The sequence below is a fragment of the Alexandromys fortis genome, unplaced genomic scaffold, assembly GCF_014885135.2.
Source record: "Alexandromys fortis isolate MF-2015 unplaced genomic scaffold, M_Fortis_MF-2015_v1.1 scaffold_99, whole genome shotgun sequence".
Lineage (NCBI taxonomy): Eukaryota > Metazoa > Chordata > Mammalia > Rodentia > Cricetidae > Alexandromys > Alexandromys fortis.
Genome location: NW_026067982.1, coordinates 1,101,813 through 1,117,561, shown reverse-complemented (window position 1 = coordinate 1,117,561; position 15,749 = coordinate 1,101,813). Strand labels below are relative to the sequence as shown.

General features: G+C 42.5%; 1 protein-coding gene and 1 non-coding gene across 3 annotated transcripts in view; both read right to left on the bottom strand.

Moving 5' to 3' along the window:
* Dcaf5 (DDB1 and CUL4 associated factor 5) overlaps positions 1-15,749 on the bottom strand; it is a 119,647-nt gene that overhangs the window by 50,818 nt on the left and 53,080 nt on the right. The gene's annotated exons all lie outside the window — the stretch shown is intronic.
* On the bottom strand, positions 9,238-9,377 carry LOC126511495 (small Cajal body-specific RNA 3). The gene has a single exon (XR_007594704.1). It is a non-coding gene; the product is annotated as a small Cajal body-specific RNA 3 (non-coding RNA).

Below are 15,749 nucleotides of genomic sequence, written 5' to 3'. Positions count from 1 at the left end.
CAAATAAGTGTGTGTACCTGGTGCCATGGAGGTCCTAAGAAGGCATCAGCCCCACTGAACTGGAGTTACAGACGGCTGTGAGCCACGAGGGGATGCTGGGAATCTAACCTGGGTCCTCTGCAAAAGCAGTTAGTGCTCTATGGCTTACTGAGCACCCAAGTGGAAGCTTTTTGGGACAGGAGAGTGATGAAAAAGAGGACAGTGAAGATAATCCAAGGAAGAGCTGCCCTGAAAACATCAGTGCAGAGGTGGCTGATAACAACCTGCTCACCCCACTAGTCATGCCTACCTCACCCTCCCAAAGCAATCTTCTCACCAAGGGGAGGAATGCTGCGGTATCCCAGCTGTGTATAGAAAGAAGGCCTGGTTAAAATAGCCTGTAAACCTTCTGGGTAGAATGGATGGAAGGGAGAAAAGACAAAATAAAAAATCCCAAAATTCCAAGTACTGAGGAGATGCCTAGAATCCCTCAAGTAATAAATCCTGCAAAGAAATAAATGGTCTTATAATGTCCTGAATACAAGCTACACTCACTCACTCATACAGAGAAAGGAGGACTGGGCTGTTGGAGCCCAGGCATTTCCTTTACAGGGTGCCCTGGCCACCACAGGCATGCGCAGTTATCTAAACATGAGCTCAAAAACAATGAGAGGCTTTCAGTCTACAGTCAGCATGGAGCTTGCAATAAACCAGCATCTGTGGAACTGAGGGTGGGTGGGGGTGAAACAAGACTCACCAGAAACAAGCTTGGCCAGCCCCACCCGCTCAACAGCAAGGTTTGCATGAGCTCAAGTCCCCAACAGGAAGCCGGGGCCTCTGCCAAACCCCTTCCATCAGTCAAGAGCAATTTTCTCTGTCCCTTCTAGTCAGGCCTGAAGAGGAGCCTGCTCAGCACTGGCCTGTGGGTCTATCCCATTCCAACCCAAGCTCCTTGACCGGCCATTTGCAATTTGGTTACAATGCAGGTGTCTGAGGCTCCAGTGACTTTTCTCCTTCCTGCACTTCTGGGTAGGAACATTCCTCTTTCACACAAAGAGGGCACCTAAACACCTGCTTCATAGAGAACAAAATGAGATTCCTTCCAGAAGGATGGAATAATAACTCCAGAAAGTGAGTCTTATAAACAGCTATTCTCAGCAGAAATGGAGAACGCAGCTGACCACTCCCTGACAGAGTAAGGAATCTTCTATTTTGCCAGGAGAAAAGACTTAAAGGCAGCTTTCCTTCATAGTCAGGATCCAGTATTGTCAAGATTCTACAGCTCAGGGCTAGGGTGCTGCCTCAGTGGTTAAGAGAATGCACTGCTCTTTCAGAGGACATGAGTTTGGTTCCCACCACACAGGCTGAGGGACTCATAACTACTTGTAACTTCTGTTCTAGGGGACCTAATGCCCTCTGCTGGTTTCCAGTGCAACCCTCCTGCACACACCCTTAAAAATTAAAAAAAAAAAAAAAGTTTAAAAGATTCTATGGTTCATAGTTCCAAGCGTACTACAGAGAGAGAGAGAGAGAGAGAGAGAGAGAGAGAGAGAGAGAGAGAAATAGAGACAGAGAGAGAGACCAGGCATAACAGCATACACCTAGAATTCCAGCATTCAGGAGACACAAGGTGAAGGTTAGCATGGGTTATACACCAAGACCACAGTAGGGGCTAGAGGGAGGATATATACAACTTTATTTTTTATTGGAAAAAAATGTTGTTTGTTTTTTTGAAACAGAGTCTCTTTACATAGTCCTGGCTGACCTGAAACTCACTATATAAACCTGGCTAGTCTTGAACTCACAGAGATCTGCCTGCCTCTGCCTCTACAGTGCTGGGATTAAAGGTGATCTAAAACTTTTTAAAATGTAGGTTTCCTTATGATCCAGCTACGTCACTCTTGGGCACATACCCAAAGACTCTACAACAGAGAGAGGCGCACATCTATGCTCACTGCTGCTCTATTCACAGTAACTGGGAAACGGAGTCAGTCTAGACGGACAACAAAAATGTTGTACCTATATACAGTGGAATTTTATTCAGCTGTGAAAGAAACCAAAATTATGAAATTTGCAAGAAACTATATGGAACTGGAAAATATTATTCTGAGTGTGGTAACCCAGGCCCTCATATGTTCTCTATCACATACATCCTAGCTTTGAATTTCTGTTTGTTTGGTTAGTTGATTGGTTTGGTTTCTTGAGACAGGGTTTCTTTGTGTAGTTTTTTTTTTTTTTTTTTTTTTTTTTTTTTTTTTTTTTTTTTTTTTTTTTTTTTTTTTTTTTTTTTTTTTTTTTTTTTTTTTTTTTTTGGTTTTTCGAGACAGGGTTTCTCTGTGGCTTTGGAGCCTGTCCTGGAACTAGCTCTGTAGACCAGGCCGGTCTCGAACTCACAGAGATCCGCCTGCCTCTGCCTCTGCCTCTGCCTCTGCCTCCCGAGTGCTGGGATTAAAGGCGTGTGCCACCACCGCCCGGCTTCTTTGTGTAGTTTTGGAGGCTGTCCTAGAACTAACTCTGGAGACCAGGCTAGCCTCAAACTCAAGAAGATCCGACTGCCTCTACCTCCTGAGTGCTGGGATTAAAGGCTTGAGTCACTATCACCCAGTCTAGCTTTGAATTTTTAGATGTGTGTTTAATTTGCAATGCTGTAGAGGCCAGTAAAGGGCTCATGGTCAGGGGCAGGAGGGACCTAGGCCAGCAGAGTGGGGGGGGGGGTAAGTCATGGTGGTAGTAGTAGTAGTAGAACATAAGTGATATGCCGGGCGATGGTGGCACACGCCTTTAATCCCAGCACTTGGGAGGCAGAGGCAGGCGGATCTCTGTGAGTTCAAGACCAGCCTGGTCTACAGAGCTAGTGCCAGGACAGGCTCCAAAGCCACAGAGAAACCCTGTCTCGAAAAAACAACAACAAAAAGAACATAAGTGATATGAGTATTGGGGGTGGTTACGGGGTACAAAAGTTTAAGTGAGGATGAGGGGGTAGAGGAAAGGAAGTGTTGAGGGGAAAAGTTAACTAAAACCAAGGACATTTTTAAGAGCTATATGGAGAGCTAGAGAGATAGTTCATTCAGCAGGTAAGGTACTCGCCACCAAAACTGACAATTCCATATCCATGCCCAGACTCACATGGTAGAAGAAAGAATCAACTTCTAGAAGCTGCCCTGTGCAATATTTGCACTGTGGCATGTGTGCACTCACACACATATACATATGTAAATATAATACATTTTTTTTAATTTTTAAAGACAGGGTTTCTCTGTGTTAACAGCTCTGGTTGTCCTGGAACTTGCTTTGTAGATCAGGCTGGTCTTGAACTCACAGAGATCCACTTGCATCTGCCTCCCGAGTGCTGGGATTAAAGGCGTGTGCCATCACTGCCCCCGATAAAATTTTTAAATCATCATTGCTCTTGGTTGCCCGCCAGAACTAGATGTAAGGTCCTACTGCTGAGGACTACACTTTGGTTGCAGCACAGACTGATCAACCTTAAACGGAAGTGGAAGCTCCCTCTCTGCTGGCTAGCTTTCATAGCGCTGAAAGACGGGCAGGCTACAGGAGTAGAAAAACCATCCAAGTATCTTATCCAGCAGGAGACCCTGCAGGTTATGCTACAATACCATTCTCCCAAGCAAGATGTGCCCACTGTGCAATAGCGGCCTGTTATGGGAGTGGCCAACCACACTCCTACTGAATTTGAGGCCTGCATTCAGAAGAGAGAATCCATCCCTGGTACTATAAACTTGGTCAAAGGACCATGGCCAGGAAGGCCAAGGCTCCAGGGAGGAACATATTATTACTATTGCTTGCTAAATGGATATGTTGCCAAATGGTCGTTTAAATATTAATGATTATTAAATTTTCTCTCTCTTCTGAGTATATGCATATATACTGGTACTTGCATGTGGAATTGGTTCTCCTTGTACTATATGGGTCCTGGGGATTGAACGCAGATCAGCAGGCTTTGTGGCAAGTGATTTTATCCACTGAACCATCTCAACATGGGAGGAAAATCAGAGAGGACAAATGGAGGGCTGAATATGATCAAGACATAAAATATATCCTATACACATATGAAATTGTCAAAAAATAAACAAATATTGGGTTTGTTTTAATGCAGACTTCTCAGAATCATGATTCCATTTTGGAATAAGGGTGAGCAAGATGGGGAGAGATGACCAGAATCTCAATGAAATGCAAACAAAACAATATGAAAAAATGTAAAGCCTCCTGTCTTTTCCCAGAAAATTCTTTTTGACACCACAGTACCACTCCACCAACAATACCTGCAATGTCCATTTCTACTCTAGCCTCCATCCTTAGCATATTTCCTGAAAAAGAAAATTTTCATTGCTCTATGAGGACTGAGTGGTTTTCTTTTCTTTTTTTAATTTTTGACACAGGGTTTTCTCTGTGTAGCCCTGGCTGTTCTGGAACTCACTTTGTAGACCAGGCTGGTGTTGAATTCATGTAGATATGATGTGGGATTTCCTTCTGCATGCTGTGAATATGTTTTATTACCATTGGTTAATAAAGAAGCTGCTTTGGCAGGACAGCTTATAGCTATGTAGGAAATCCAAGCAAAAGGACAGGGAAAAAGAAGGCGGAATCAAGCAAACAATAGTAGCCACCAGAGAAGATGTGAGGTATTCAGCCACAAGCCTCGTGGCAAAATACAGAATAGAAATTAGTTAATTAAAATTATAAGAACAGGTTAATAACACACCTGAGCTAATAGGCCAAACAGTTTGTAATTAATATCAAACCTCAGAGTGGTTATTTGTGAATTGGCAGGGGGAAGAGAAACCTCCAGTTACATAGATACACCCACCTGCCTCTGCCTATTGGAGTGTTGGAATTCAAGGTATGTGCCACCATTATAAGAATGCCTCTATTCTGACTTGCTCTCAGAAATCCATTCTCTCTCTCTCCTCTCTCTCTCTCTCTCTCTCTCTCTCTCTCTCTCTCAAAACAAAGTCTCTCTCTATAGCCCTGGGTGTCGTGAAACTCACTGTGTAGACCAGGCTGGCCTCAAACTCACAGAAATTTGCCTGTGTCTGCCCCTCCCCATCAGTGCTAGGATTAAAGGGGTACATCACCACTGCCCAGATCAAAACACCAATGACAAAGCTGCCACTGTCTTTACTGTTCAACAACTGGCTGCTGCTGCACACCCAAAAGTGAGTGGCACCTGGAAGCACTGGTCAACACGTTAGAATGAGTCAAGTAAAAACATCCCTAAAGGAAGAATAAAAAGGTTATTTCCAAAATATTTTCAGCCAGTGACTTGCTGTACAATGCAACAAGATCACAGCAGGAGGTGATATAAGGGTCAGTGTGCAAAAGACCTTAGACTTAAGGCGGGATGTGATGCGGACCAGACCCTAATAGCCCAGACTACTGTAGACTTCTGTACTTAGTTTGCTAGTTGTTAAGAAAACACTTAGCTGGACCTCTTTATTGCTCTAGCAGGATAAAAATACTTGGCCAAGGTCTTGGAAGAAAAAAGAAAAATGATTAGAAATATCTAGCTCAGTATTAAGTGTCTTAGTGCTCTATTGTGAAGAGACATCATGGCCATGGCAACCCTTATAAAAGAAAGCATTTCATTGGGGCTGGCTTACAGTTCAGAGGTTTAGTCCATTGTCATCATGGCAGGGAGCATGGTGGGGAGCATGAAGGCACTGCAGGCAGCCAGGATGCTGGAGAAGCAGTTGAGAGTTCTATATCTGGATCCATAGGCAGCAGGAAGAAAGAGAGCCTAGCTTGGGCTTTTGAAAACTTCAAAGCCCACCTCCAGTGACCCATCCTCCAACAAGGCCACACCTCGTAATCTTTCTTTAAAAAAAAAAAATTCTGTCTGTGTGTATGTCTGTAGGCCAGAAGAGGGCACCAGACCCCATTACAGATGGTTGTGAGCCACCATGTGGTTGCTAGGAATTGAACTCAGGACCTTTGGAAGAGTAGGCAATGCTCTTAATCTCTGAGCTATCTCTCCAGCCCCCACACCTCGTAATCTTTTCAAATACTGCCACTCCCTGGTGACCAAGCATTCAAATCTATGAGTCTATGACATTCTCATTCAAAACCACAATGGGGAACCAAAGAACCTTCCAAGTGTAGACCTCACAAAGTCCGAATCCATTACCATAAATTCATGGCTAAGTAACTCATCTGATGCTGCCTGATGATGTCAACACGATTTCCAATGCACACGGCACCCATTTCCCCAGTACGCTGATGTTTGGGTCAAGGCTGTACTATTCTAACTCAGAGCTGGTTCATGTAGATCACAGGGAGAAAATTTCTCCATATGAGTTTCTGCTTTAGGATGACCTATATGGAACCTGAAATATTTTGTAATTTCTATAATTCAACATATAGAATACAAAGAATCCTAGAAGACACTAGAAATAGGTATAATATCCACTTAATTGTGTTTAGTAACCCGATAAACTCTTAATTATGTCTTTTACATGAGCTGGGAGGGAGCGAAGCAAAGAGCTTCTTCTCTCTCTTCTCCTCTTCTCTTCTCTTCTCTTCTCCTCTCCTCTCCTCTCCTCTCCTCTCCTCTCCTCTCCTCTCCTCTCCTCTCCTCTTCCTTTGCCTCTGTCTCCTCTGTTCCACAGGAACGACTGATGATACACTCCCCTCACCCCACTATGCTTCCCAAACGGGCCTCGTGTTCCTAGACTCAAACATCAAGCTCCTGACCACAAGATGCTGCTTTTGTTTTTCTGAAACAGTCTGACCCTTAGTCCCAAGGATGATCCTTCCCACCCCCAGGGGAAATAGACCTGAACAACTGTGACTGAACAAATTTATTGTCCCCTGAACATTATTCACCAAGAGTTTGAGTTCATATTTTGAATATCTAGAAATTTAATTTTACTGAAGGAGTTAATTATATTTCTGACAGATATCTCTGCATAATCAAGTGGAATATTTAGTCCATATGGCAGACTATATGAATGTGTGTGCGTGCATGTATGTATGTATATATTTTTAAAAATTTGAGACGTATATGTGTATTTTTTTTAAATTGAGACAGGATTTCTCTATGTAATCCTGCCTATTCTGGAATTTGCTATGTAGACTATTCAACATGGATCTCTCTAGGTAACCAAAAGATACCTTCCACTGTTGGAGAAAAGCCAAATGCTAAAATTGCTTATAGAGTATTTACTTAAAACCAAAAGCTCACAGGACTCTCTAGACCAGTGGTTCTCAAACTGTGGGTCGCCACCCCTTTGGCAAACCTTTATCTCTAAAAATGTTTACATTACAATTCATAACAGAAGCAAAATTACAGTTATGAAATAGCAATGAAAATAATTTTATGGTTGAGGTCACTATGACATATACTGTATTGAAGGGTGGCAGCATTAGAAGGTTGAGAACCACTGCTCTACACCAACAATTCAAGCTCGGGGTACAAATTTCATTAAAGAGTGCTTTAAACCAGTAACCTGGTGATCCTGATGTTTGACTAACACGAGGTCAGGAGAGCATGTGAGCCTGGAATCCAACCAATGAGCAAACCTGGCTTCACAGCGCCACCTTGTGACCTAAAGCTAGAAAGCAATTTTACTAGAATACCTGGTCTTCTGTCCCCTGCCAGTAACAGTCAAAGCCCAACAAGAATGTTTGCACCTGCCCTGAGGACTTAGTCCTTAGATACAGAGCTCTGGTTCACGTTATTACACTTTGAACATACAGACTGCTAGGCTGGAGAGGCTGAGACAGACGATTAGGCTAAGTTTGATCCCACCCCATCCCCCTCCCCCCAAAAAGAGAACATTGAAAACAAACTAGGGATGCATCCATTCAATGCTACACACTAGAGATTAAGGATGACTAGAACATGGATGGTCCTGTTCTTTCAAGTTCACAGAAAAGTACAAGAACTACAGAACAAGCTAATGTGCCACTTTCTGGGAAGCAATCCTTGCACCCTGGAAAGGACAGCAAAGATAGAAACTGGTTTCACTGAAGATAACAGTCACTTACTTAGTAACCAACGGCAGCAAAAGAAGTGACTGACTCATGCAACATGAATGTAGCAGGCCTTACATGTTCTACAGAGACTCTGAATAAAGAAATCCCTCTCCAGGGCTGCAGAGATGGCTCAGTGGGTAAGAGCACTGGCTGCTTTTACGGAGGACCGGAGTTTGATTTCCAGCATCCACACACACTCTAGTTCCAGGGATCTAATGCCCATTTATGGCCTCTCCAGGCACTAGGTATGTATATGACACACATGCAGACAAATAAACATACAAAAGGACAAATTATCCTGTGTTTGTATGTGGAATACAGACTGCACTTCTGAAGAGAAGGGTAAACTGCTCTTAGGCAGCGTCGTTTATCTTGTGAAATAGATTATTCATTCAAAAATATTTATATTTTATAGCATCCTACACAATATAGGTTCTGGGCGTGTTTATATGAACAAAGATAACCCACGCAAGGTATAAGAGAATGGCAAAAAATGATGTTTAAGGATCTGCACTAAACACAACAGGCTAAGAGCCAGTGCGGACAGCACTGATGGAAAGAAGGGAGTGGCTGTGAGATGAAGAAAGGGTCTTGTAATCAGAAGATGGGTGAAGACAGGACTCTAGGATTTCACCCAGAAAAAGACTGTAAGAAAGCAAAGGATGGAATATAGTGCTGGGGGAGAAAGCCGGGTGGACACTTGTATGGTAAAGGTGAGTGGGAGAGCAGAACAGCCCAGCCAGGTACGGTGGCTCACGCTTGTAACCCTAGCACTTTGAAGACCAATGCAGCAGGAGGACTGCCAGAAATTAAGGCTAATTCAGGCTCCACAGTGAGACCTTGTCTCAAAATACAAAGAAAATACAAAAAAGGAAGAGAGAAGGGACAGGGAAGAGAGGGATGGGCAAGGGCGGAGGTGCCTCTGATCTGATAACACTCCTGGTTTTCTGCTGCAGTTTCCTGCCATGCCATCTAAACTTCTGGGGCCTCCTTATTCTGTTCTCTCTGTCCCTTCAAGTCAGATCTCTCTCTACAGAGTTAATGAGGTTGTTAAAAGCACTAGACTCACAGGGAATAAGGTAAATACCATAGAAGCAAAAGGAGCCTTTCATTAATTTTCCTTTCCTTTTCATTTTGTTAATGGAGGAGTAACTTCACTTGGTTTCCTTTTTGTTTGCTCTTATAATATAAGTACATTTAATAAGCAGATACTGAATAAAATATAAAGAAAACAAACAATATTTAAGAGTGACGGTTTAAAGAGCTGTATGGAGGTGAACGATCAGACTTAGCCATCTCTTCTAAGTCAGACAGAGACCTCCATGTTCATGTAGGACCGCTGCTTTCTGCAGACAAAAGACATTTTCTCCTTTGTCTACATGCTTGGTTTTGCAGCTTCCATTTTGGATTCATTTTTGTCAAACTTATTTTACAATACAACGTAAGATAGGAATGTACCTCATGGGTAGAATGTTTATCGAGTGTGAAGCCCTGGGGTTTGATCCTCTGTACCATACACCTATATATGACAATTAATATAACATAGTACTATGCATTAATAATGCTAAATGCATTATTTCCTAAGTATACATACACCAATGAACCACAGCCAGATCAAGAGGTGACTTTAGTTAGGCTCAATATCCTACCCTAGATCCCAGATAGTCAGATTGATATTGATCTTAAATGTCTCCATAGAACCTTCATCCAGTAACCGATGAAAGCAGAGGCTGAGGACCCAAAGTCCAACTGAAGAGTGGGATCAAAGAGGTCAAGACCAAAATGAGGATGCCTATCCACTGAAACAGCTTACCTGAGCTAATGGGACCTCATCAATTCTGGTCAGATAGAGAAGAAATCAGCATAGGACCAAACTAGGTCCTCAGAGTATGGGTGACAGTTGTATGGCTGGGGTAGACTGCAGGGTCACTGGCTGTGGGGCAAGGATTTATCCCCACTGCATGTACTGGTTTTTTAGAACCCTTTCTCTTTGGAGGGATACCTTGCTCAGTATCGATATAGTCGGAGGGAGGGGCTTGGTCCTTCCTCAAAGCAATGTGGATGGGAGTGGGATGGGGGGTAAGGTGGAGGGAACGGGAGGAGGGGAGGGAGTAGGAACTGGGATTGATATGTACATAAAAGATACTTTTTCTTTAAATAAAATAAAGGAAAAAATTAAAAAAAAAATCCTACCCTAGAGTAACCACTACTCTGACACCTATAATCTGCCTGTCTGTAAACACCACACAAACGGAATCATAGGGGACAGGCTCCTTTGTGGCTGACTTGTCTTCTTTCACTCAAGATTATAACCATGAGGCTCATCCACATCAGTGTGTGGATCAACAGTCTGTTCCTTTCATGGTTTGTCCAATTTTTTTATATGGCTACCATACACTTTGCTTATCCACTTTCCTTCAGTGGATATTTCAGCTTATTCCAACTTTTGGCTACTATGGATAAAGCAGCTGGGAATACTCTTGTATTTATCTTCAGCGGAGACACATAATGATCATATCCCTTAGGTAGAGCTAAGAGTAAGGTTGCTGGGTCCTATGTTTAGCCTCAGCAGACATTTACAAAGTTTTCTCTGACAGTTGTACCTATTCAGATCTGTCCAAATTATGATGGCATCCTAACTTTAACAGCTTTGCCAACACTATCAATCTTTTCCCACTGTAATCATTCTGAGCATTTTTCAGTTACCTTACGGAAGCTGCAAAGCTTTAACTTTAACTTTTCTTCCTTCCTTTTAAATAGTCTCATTAACTCAGGCTGGCCGTGAACCTGCCATTCAGGTGAAGATGATCTTTAACTCCTGATCCTCTTGTTCTATCTCTCAAGCTCTCAAGTACTAGGTTGCAGTTGTGAGACAGAAACCTTAAACTTTCAAATGCTTATTGTCTGTTTGATTATCTTATTTGATAAAGCATTTCTGCTGATTTTAAAGAATGGAACTTGGAGAGATGGCTCAGTTGTTAAGAGTACTATCTGCCCTTCCAGAGGACCTGGCTTAGATTCCCAGCACCCACATGGTCTGTAACTCCAGTTTCAGGGAGTCCTTCTGACCCTCTTGGGCACCAGACACACACACACACACACACACACACACACACACACACACACACACCTTACAGAATACAAGCAAAATACATTACAGAATATAGGCAAAATACCCATATGCACTCAAAAAATAATAAAAAAGTATAATTACTTAAAAATGAACTTCTATTTTTTACAGATTCATAGTTCTTTATATACTCTATATATGAATTCTTAGTCAATATATACCTTACACATATAGTACCTATCTACCTTTTCACAGATGTAATGCTGTCTTTGTTTAACAAAAGTTCTTAATTTTAATGAAATCCAATTTGGTTTTTAGAGACAGGCTTTCTCTGTGTAGCTCTGGCTATCCTGGAAATCACCTTGTGACCAGACTGGCCTCAAACTCTGAGATCCACCTGTCTTTGCTTCTCAAATGCTAGAATCAAGAGCATGTGTCAAGCTAGGCACAGTGGTGTACACTTTTGATCCCAGCGCTTGGGAGACAGAGGTTGGTGGATCTCTGTAAGTTCGAGGCTACATAGTGAGTTCCAGAACAGTCAGAGCTACATAGTGAGACCCGGTCTTGAAAACAAAAGCTACACAGTAAGACCGTCTTGAACACAAACAAACAAAACAAAACAAAAGTGTAGGGGCCGAAATATGCAGGCCCATATTCCACACTGTCTGGTGGTCAGAGAATCTGAGCGACTTACAGGCACAATTTGCACCTTCCACACAGGAGGGGATTGCCTGGCTCTTTTGAAGTAAAGCAATCCCAACAGGTGCCAGGACATGCTAATGTAATTCTGCTCCTTCCATTATAACTATGAGGTCACTTGGGGGAGAGGTGTTTTCAACCTACTTGACCAAATGGACATAGGTAAGCCATGACTTAAGTCATTCCCCACTACCTAGGAAACAGAATGCTAATGAGGGGGAAGTTACCTTCCCCCTCAGTTTATGTTGATATAAAAGCTGTTTGAAAAATAAACATGGGTGATCTGGGGATTTGAATAATCCCTGAAACTCCCTCTCGATTTCTGTGAATTGTGTCTTTATTTTTCCCACACCTCTACGCAGGTAAGAAATGTTTTTGTTTTGTTTTGTTGTTGTTTTTTTTTTTTTTTTTTTTTGCTGGGGCTGGTCCCCAATACCTTAGTAACATTTTCTTTTATGAACATTGCTTTTGAAGTACTTCTGAAAAGAATTAAATATGCAAGTGTGAGTATGTAGATTTGTATGTGGACTCAAGTGCCCAAGGGGCCAGAGTGTCCAACTGCTTATTTAAGAAATCTGTCTACTTGGTTGGACAAAGTGGTACACACCTTTAATTCCAGCACTTGGGAAACAGAAGCAGAGGCAGGCAGCTCTCTAGTCAATATTGTGAATTCCAGGCCAGCCAGAGCAACATAGTAAGACCCTGTTTCAAATACTTTGTCTACTTTGATAAGGAAAGAGGGATCAGGAGAGTCTCATTCTTTCAAGTTGAAGCAAATACCAAAGGTTTTGATGTTGGATACCAGGTTTTAACATTTTATATGAGGAACCTTCAAATGCAGTATGACAGATATTTCTCGGCTGGCCCAGAAGGCAAGGAGATGCATTTATTTCGGTCTCTATTGAAGTAGGATTGGCACAGGTCTCAAAGAGCAGACACTTCGACCTAGACATCCCAAGAGCCAAACCAGGTCCTCTGGGCAATTTTCTCTGACAGTGGTGGCCATGCTTGCTCCTGCTGCTGTGATACAACACGGGCGAAAGCAGCCTGGGGAGGAGAGGGGTTTACTTGGCTCACAGACCCATCCACAGGGAAACCAGGGCTGCTGCTTACTGGGTTGTTTCAGAATGCCCTTCTTACACCTCTTCTCAGGACCTGCACAGGGTTCTACACCCCAGCAGGCTGGGACCTTCCACATCTATCAACAACCAAGAAAACTGCTCACATGCCAGTCTGATGGAGGAGGTTCTGTAACTGATTCCTTCTTCCCAGCTAAGTCTAGCTTTGTGTCAGGCTGACAAAAACTAACTCACAAGTAAGAATCTGTACTTTCTCACTGCTCATTTTTTCACAGGTCATTTATACAATGCCTAAAATATCATCTACTAAGGTAAATCTTAAAAGGAATTCCTGGTTTGCCTAGTTTTATTATTACGTGAGATAAGAAAGAACCACTTTCTCATTATCCTTGTCAAAGCTACTTGGCATAAAACCTGACAGACTCTAAAAAGACTGAAGGGTAGAGCTGGTGGGTGAGGAGAGCACTACCACAGGCAGAGCATCAGGGAAGCTTTGCTCTCTCTCCATTCTCTAGACGGCAGAGGACCGCAGTTCTGAAACTAGCCCGAGGCTGCTGCAACAGTAGCATGACATAAGTGGGATGTTGGCACCGACAAAGAAGGGAGGTTCTGGAAACAGGTCAGAAATATCGAAATGGAACCAACGACATCTTGTTTGACTGTGTAAAATATACTCATAGGTGTGAAGTTCTCTCCTTTAGTCAATTACACAAGTTTCTCCTCCCTAAGGTCCAGTCATCACTGCCCAAACGCCTAAAGCTGAACTTTCCAATTTAGGATCAGGCAAGTAATCTGAGGGTTTAAGATTAACATTAAGCCTTCAAGAAGTGGTGGAACTGGGCTCAGTGGTTAAGAGCTTTGCTTGTTCTTCTGGAGGACCTGGGTTCTATTCTCAGCACCTACAAGGCAGCTAACAATTGTATTTAACTACAGTTCCAGTGGATTTGATGCCCTCTTCTGCAGGCATTGCACACACATAGTGCACCGACATACATGCAGGCAAAACATCCATACACATAAAAGAAAATAAGTTAACAAATAAATAAATAGATCTTTTGTGTGGCAGAAGGAAGACAATTTATTGGAGGGCTCACAAAAATAAGGGAAAATACAAAAGAAATGGCGCATGCAGCCATGGGCCCAGTCAGAGGGTAAAAATCCTAAAGACAGAGCCAAGTTTGTCTGTGTGTGTATGAGAGGCTGAGCCTTGAACTTATAACATGAAAGCTGAATTCCAGACTGATAAAATTGTAAAAGGCAATAGAATTCTAGATAATATTTAACAAAAAGAGAATTAAAATGGCTTTGCCTTTTCTAGAAAAGGCAAAGAGCACAGGGCCTGGGACTTTTGGCCAAAGTGCATGAAGCTTCTCCCAACAAATGCAACCTCTGAATGAGACTGCGGTCTTCCTTGATTCTAATAAATAGATCTTTAAAAAAAAAAAAAGAAGAAGAAGAAGTGGTGGGACCCTGACTACACCAAGAAGTTTAAAGAAGAACCTTTAACTCAGTTATGGCTCTTAGTACAGAAAGAAAGGTTCAATGATATATAAAATATTTTGACTTTTTTAAAGAGAAGCACATATGTGCATATATACATATATAAAACATTCATATGTGTGTGTATATATATATATATACATATATATGGATAATACTAAAAACAAACATAAAACCAAACTTAGACTATAGTCACAAGTGGTGGCACAGCCTGTAAAGAGACAAAGGCAGACCTAGGAGTTCATCCTCGGAGAGGTAGCAAATCTGAGGCCTGCCTGGACTGTACAACCCTGTCTGAAAACAATAACCACAGAAAACAAGCCAGGTGGTGGCAGCAGTAGCACACACTTTAATCCCAGCACTCAGGAGGCAGAGTGAATCTCTATAAATTTGAGGCCAGACTGGTATTCAGAGCGAATTTGAGAACAGCCAGGACTGCACAAAGAAACGCTGTCTCAAGAAACCAAACAAATAACCAAATCAAAACCAAAAACCAAAACCAAAAAGAACCTATCTTATAAGAAGATGGTAATTACACAGCTGGAAGATGGTGCCTGCCTTTGACCCCAGCACTCAGAGGCAGAGGCAGGTGGATCTCTGTGAGTTTGAGGCCAGCCTGGTCTACAAAGTAGTTCCAGGACAGCCAAGGCTATACAGAAATCCTGGGGTGGGAGTGGGGGTGGGGGAAGGGGAGAGGGAGAGAGAGAGGCCAATAACTCACATAACTGTCAGTATCCCTGGTAATGAAAGGTGACGGAGGTCAGCTCAGGGTCACATGGCTCCTAAGGTATACTGTCTGTGGTGACCCCAACCATAAAATTATTTTCATTGCTACTTCATAACTGTAATTTTGCCACTGTTATGAATCATAATGTAATTATCTGTGTTTTCTAACGGTCTTTTGGAGGTCTTGGACCCACAGGTTGAGAAGCAGTGGCCTAGATCTACACTCAGTCTGAAGGCTCCAGAAAGCATTGGCAGCACTAGAGCTCTGCGGCCTCTTCCCTTAGGTTCTCGTTCTCTCTCTCTCTCTCTCTCTCTCTCTCTCTCTCTCTCTCTCTCTCTCTCTCTCTCCCTTTTTTTTTTTTTTTTTTTTTTTTTTTTTTTTTTTTTTTTTTTTGCTGGGGCTGGTCCCCAATACCTTAGTAACATTTTCTTTTATGAACATTGCTTTTGAAGTACTTCTGAAAAGAATTAAATATGCAAGTGTGAGTATGTAGATTTGTATGTGGACTCAAGTGCCCAAGGGGCCAGAGTGTCCAACTGCTTATTTAAGAAATCTGTCTACTTGGTTGGACAAAGTGGTACACACCTTTAATTCCAGCACTTGGGAAACAGAAGCAGAGGCAGGCAGCTCTCTAGTCAATATTGTGAATTCCAGGCCAGCCAGAGCAACATAGTAAGACCCTGTTTCAAATACTTTGTCT